This window comes from Rhinopithecus bieti, unplaced genomic scaffold (genome assembly GCF_001698545.2).
Source record: "Rhinopithecus bieti isolate Rb0 unplaced genomic scaffold, ASM169854v2 scaffold_19691, whole genome shotgun sequence".
Lineage (NCBI taxonomy): Eukaryota > Metazoa > Chordata > Mammalia > Primates > Cercopithecidae > Rhinopithecus > Rhinopithecus bieti.
In genome coordinates this window covers 887,826-893,943 of record NW_016809781.1, presented here as the reverse complement: position 1 = coordinate 893,943, position 6,118 = coordinate 887,826, and positions in this window count along the sequence as shown.

Here is a 6,118-nt window from a genome sequence, read left to right as displayed (position 1 = left end):
TTTTTTTTTTTTTTTTTTTACTTACCAACACCTAAAATAGAAAGATGATGAATTTGGTGTGGTATTTTAATCTCTATTCCTTCTGAACCATTTACATAATATCAGAAATAAGGATCTATTAGTTTCATTTTAGGCATAAAAATTAAGTACATGACAGGTAAGTCTGACATCCCATTTCAAACTGGGATTCATTCAGAAATTTGCACTTTCCATGACATTTAAACTTTTATAAAGCCTATTCGGAGACAATAAAGTAAGAAAAAAACACACACACTAGAATGTGCTTAACTAGAGATATTAACTCAAATTTAAGCAATAGTTGGGAAAATTAGGGAAAACTGTTGCTTAACCACTGGAAAATATTTATTGCAGTTCTAAGCCCATGATATGTCATATAAATCTTTTAAGGCATGCAGGTAAAAGAAGTATCTTGTTGATTGCCTAGGGTTCAATAATCACTACCATGTATTCTCATCAAGAAACAATAGGAAAATTATAGGTTTTCACAAAAAGATAAGAAAATTGATGCTCCGAGTTTAGGAAATCATTAGTATTAAACCTAGAAAGGACACAAATTTTTGATGTCAGTGTCATTGATACTACTCATGGACCTTGGGAATTTGACTAAGTGTTCTAGCAGGAAAATTTAGTGATAGAATGCCCTTAACAAATAAATGTGCTTTTCTATCTGGTGAGAAACAATCTTATATTAACAATGATGCTTTAGTAAAAAACAAACTTAGAGTGATAGGAAGATCTGGAAATCAAGTAGTCACACTGTAAAATCAACAAAGGATGCAAATTAGGAAGGAGATGTTATAGCCAGATTAAAAAACAAAGAAAAAATTTTAAAAATTTAAAATTATATTTAGATTATAGAGTGTACAGAAAATAAATGCAAAACATAATTTTGCATTTTGCAATAGCTATGAAGTAAATGGATCCTGATTTTGTCCCAAATTTGAGAGTGGTGATACTAATGCCAGTGAGTCCTAGTCATTAACATAATTTAACATATATTATATGAGTGAGAATTTGTGGGGAGACAAGTTTTTAGGAAACTGAGCTTTTCTTTAATTCTAATACTTGATGAACCACCAGAGTTAAGAAAGACAAATACAATAGTTGATATGAAAATTTTCTGAAAAGTTAAAAGTGTCATGCAAAGCTAAAGTATTTTTTTTTAATGAGCTGGGTTTTACCTGTCCATGAGTCCCTGTGGTTTGTCAGTGATCCCTTAATTTCACTGAGCAAACCTATTGCATCTTATGCTGACATGACCAGAAGTCAGCATTATATTCAATATAACTTTCCATAAAGTGGGTGGTTTACAACTAAATGAAAAAACAACTATAATGGAGTAAGCATTTCTTCAAGCATATTTTACAACTTCACTGCTGTTCAAAATATTTTCTGCTCTTCCATATTTGTCCCTTGGGTTTCAGCTAAAAAAAAAAATCAACTTTATTTAAGTATAATGTGTTCTATCAGTGGTGGTTATTGGACTGCTTTCTTTACATAACTACCAACAAGAAACTCTTGGTATATAAAATAAAATATTATTTCATGCCAAGGCATAATTACTCGTGCAAACTAAAGATGTAATTCAAAGTTTTGGCTAAAAGTAACTATATTTGCAAAGTTCCAAAAGTTAAAAAAAGTAAAGCTAAATGATAAAAATCATTAGCTGATGATGTTTACAGTTTTACTTTTTAGTTACTTTAGCAGATGCAATATTGGCTTATTTTCACAGTAAATTAGATATGCAATTCCAAAAGCAAGAAATAGATTTACATTATGTGAAAATGGTCAGCATAAGATTAATTATGAGCAGAGAACTAAACGTGCCAATGTTGAAATAGTTATCACCATGGGGACATTCAGATTCAAATGATTAAATTAGCCTTTTGGCTAGATGATAACTACTTGCCAGTCATCAAATTAGTAAAATGCAAAAATTAAGAATCATGGCATTCTTTAAAATAAAAATGCTGATACCAATATTTTGTATCTTTATTGTACACATTTGATTTTCTTTATCATGAATTCCCCTTTATTACTTTATTAATATACATACTAAATTCTTATAAGAAAAATCACAAAGTTTGTGTAGTTTCCTATGACCAGGCTTCACAGTTCTGCTAAGAGGTTTAGATGTGTAATATTTGATTCAACTTAGATCAAATGCATATTTTAGTTCTGATCAATTACACCTTGCATACATTTGCTTTTCCTTGGTCTTTTGAAAAATATTTTGTATATGTGACACTGAAGCCAAGTTGAAATAAACCATGATCTTTATTACAACTCCCACTAGATGTAACTCTCTGCAAGCCTCAACCATGTCTCTGATCTTCAGTGTAATACCTTCAGCAGCCACAACCTCTGATAAATTTGTTCTATGAATTATTGCATCACATCAGAAATAATAGATATGCTGTCATTAAATCAGAATTATGCTTTTACAAAATAAATGACTCCATTCACTCTAACAAAGTTAGGTGAAATATAGAAAACTCAATTTCACATTTGCACTCTACAATGTATCCTTACCAGTGTTATACTGATTTTTACTTAAATACAAATTTTGAAATTTTACAAACGAAATATTCCAAAATCAATACATTTAAAAATATAACTCTCTTTCAATCATTCCAAAAGATAAATCATTTTCTATTTATTTATGAAATATTATTGATTGTTTACCATAGAGAACTTACCATAGAGATTTTTTTCTAGGATCTGAGATATACCAAATTTCTTCCATTTGGAATGGAAACATTTACCCAAAGCTTGTACCCCCATTTTTTCTTGAAAGTAACTAACTTGTTTTGATTTTACGGGCTCATCAGAAGGGACTTGCCTTGTCTCAGATGAGACTTTGGACTTGTACTTTTGGGTTACTGATGGAATGAGTTAAGACTGGGGATTTGGAGGAAGGCACGATTGGTTTTGAAATGTGAAAAGGACATGAAATGTGGGAGCGGTCAGGGATGGAATGATACGAATTTGCTGTGTCCCCACTCAATCTCATCGTGAATTATATTCCCTATGTATTGGAGGAGGAACTTGGTGGAAAGCAATTGGGTCACAAAGGAGATTTCCCCCATGCTGTTTTCATGATAGTGAGTGAGTTCTCATGACAGCTGACGATTTTAAAGTGTGGCACTTCCCCTGTTGTTCTCTCTCCTGCCACCTTGTGAAGAAGATGCTTGCTTCCTCTTCTGCCATGATTCTAAGTTTCCTGGGGCCTCCATAGCAATGCATGACCATGCATCAATTAACTCTCTTTTCTTCATAAATTGCTGAGTCTCAGGTAGTTCTTTACAGCAATGTTAAAATGGACTAATACCTGAAGGAATGAGTAGAATAAAAAGTTATAGCAGCGGCTTACATGTAAGTAAATATAAGATCACGCTTGGAACTTATTGAGACAGGAGAGACTACAGGAGAGACTGCAGTAAGACCAGGATAGCAGCCGTGTGCATTCAGAATTCTGTTTGGGACATGTAACTTTGAAACTTATTTTAAGACTAGAAAAGAGTAGTATAAGCCGGGCGCAGTGGCTCAAGCCTGTAATCCCAGCACTTTGGGAGGCCGAGACGGGTGGATCACGAGGTCAGGAGATCGAGACCATCCTGGCTAACCCAGTGAAACCCCGTCTCTACTGAAAATACAAAAAAACTAGCCGGGCGAGGTGGCGGGTGCCTGTAGTCCCAGCTACTGGGGAGGCTGAGGCAGGAGAATGGCATAAACCTGGGAGGCGGAGCTTGCAGTGAGCTGAGATCCGGCCACTGCACTCCAGCCTGGGCGACAGAGCGAGACTCCGTCTCCGTCTCAAAAAAGTAGTATATAGTACAAGAACAGACATATAGACCAACAGAACAGAACAGAAAACTCAGGAGTAAAGTCTCACACCAAAAACCATCTGATCTTCGACAAGGCTGACAAAAATAAGTAATGGGGTAAGGACTTCATATTCAATAAATGGTGATGGGATAGCTGACTAGCAATATTCAAGATAATGACGGTAGACTCCTACTTTCACTACCTACAACAATTAACTCAAAATGCGTTAAAGATTAAATGTAAGACCTCAAACTATAAAAAATCCTAGAAGACAAACTAGGAAATACTGTTCTTGACATGGGCCTCGTCAAATAATTTTTGGCTAAGTACCCAAAAGAAACTGCAACAAAAATAAAAAAATAGACAAGGGGGACTTCAATAAACTAAAGAGCATCTGCACAGCAAAAGAAACCATCGACAGAGCAAACAGACAACCTATAGAATGGGAGAAGATATTGGCAAACTATGCATCTGAAAATGGCCTAATATCTAGAATCTATAGAGAACTTAGGCAAATCAACAAGCAGAATCCAAATAACTGCATTAAAATGGAAAAAGGACATGAATAGGTACTTCACAAAATAAGACATAAAAGTTGCCAATAACTGTATGAAAAAATGCTCAGCATCACTAAATATCAGAGAAATGAAAATATAAGTTACAATGAGATACTATCTCACACCAGCCAGAATGGCTATTATTAAAAAAGTCAAAAAACAGCAGATGCTGTCAAGCCTGTGGAGAAAAGGAATTGCTTATACACTGTTGATGGGGACTTAAATTAGTCCAGCCACTGCAGAAAGCAGCCTAGATATTTGTCAAGTACCTTAAAATAGAGTTACTGTTTGACCTAGTAGTCTCATTACTGGGTATATACCCCAAATAAAATAAATCCTTCTACCAAAAATACATCTGCACTCATAGGTATATTGCTGCACTATTCACAATAGCAAAGGCATGGAGACAACCCAGGTGCCCATCAATATTGGATAAAGAAAATATGGTACATATGCATCACGCAATACTATGCAGCCATACAAAAGAATAAAATCATGTTCTTTGCAGAAACTTTGCAGATGGAGCTGGAGGTAAAAATCCTAAGCAAATTAATACAGAAACAAAAAGCCAAATATTGTATGTTCTCACTTATAAGAGGGAGCTAAACACTGAGCACACATGGACTTAAAACTGGAATCAATAGATTCTGTGGACTACTAGAGGATTGGGGAGTGGGTTTAAAAGCTACCCGTTGGGTACTGTGCTAAGTACTTAGGTGAAGGGATTCATACTCCAAAGTTCAGAATCACACAATATTCCCATGCAATAAATTTGCACACGTACCTTCTATATTTAAAATCAAAGTTGAAAATTTCAGAAAAGACATAAAATAGTAATAAAATAGGTAGTTGGATATATGAAACTGGATTTGAGAAGAGAGGTTCAGGCCGGAAATACAAATCTGAAAGCCATGATTGCAGAGAGTAAAACCAGAGGCCAGATAAGATCGCTAAGAGAAGGAGTACAGAAAGACCACAAAACAAACAGATAAATGAACGTATGACCATTCTGAACACAAAACTTTGAACATGCCAAACATTTTAAATTACGAAAATGAGGAGTAATCAACAAAAGGATTTTAACTTAAAACTATTTGCCGGTAGAGTTGGACAAAATAAGAATAACAAGATGAAGAGAATCAACATTGTCAAATGGTAAAAATGGGTCAAATATTGACACTTACAAGAAAACTTTCCATGAAATGCTGAGGTTTTTTTCCATGAAAAATCCCACGGAATATGAATTTAAGATAAAAAGAAAAGAAATGTATTTGAAATCAAAATTTGAAATCAAAATTCTATAGACAGCTCTTCTAAGGACTTTTGCTATAAAGGGGACCAGAGAAGTACTGCAGAAACTAGAAAGAAATATGGGTGAAAAGCATTTTTACAGGTTGTGTTTTGTTGTACCCAAGAAACAGTTTGGTTTTGAGCAATCAATATACCAGAAGGTAAAGAAAATGTCTAAAGATGAGGTTGAAGACATAAGTCATGACTCTGAGTTCCATAGAACATAATGCAAGTGTCTTAGGAATTAGTGGCAAGTAGGAAATGGATATGGAAACAGATTGAGGAGAGTTGATTAGAGGAGGGAGGGCAGGAAAGATGAACAGGCAGTTCTGGTAATAACTTTCCTTTTCAAATTGTTTCCATTTAGCATAATTAAATCTTCAACTTCAGAAACTTTTTTTTTTTTTTTTTTTTTTTTTTTT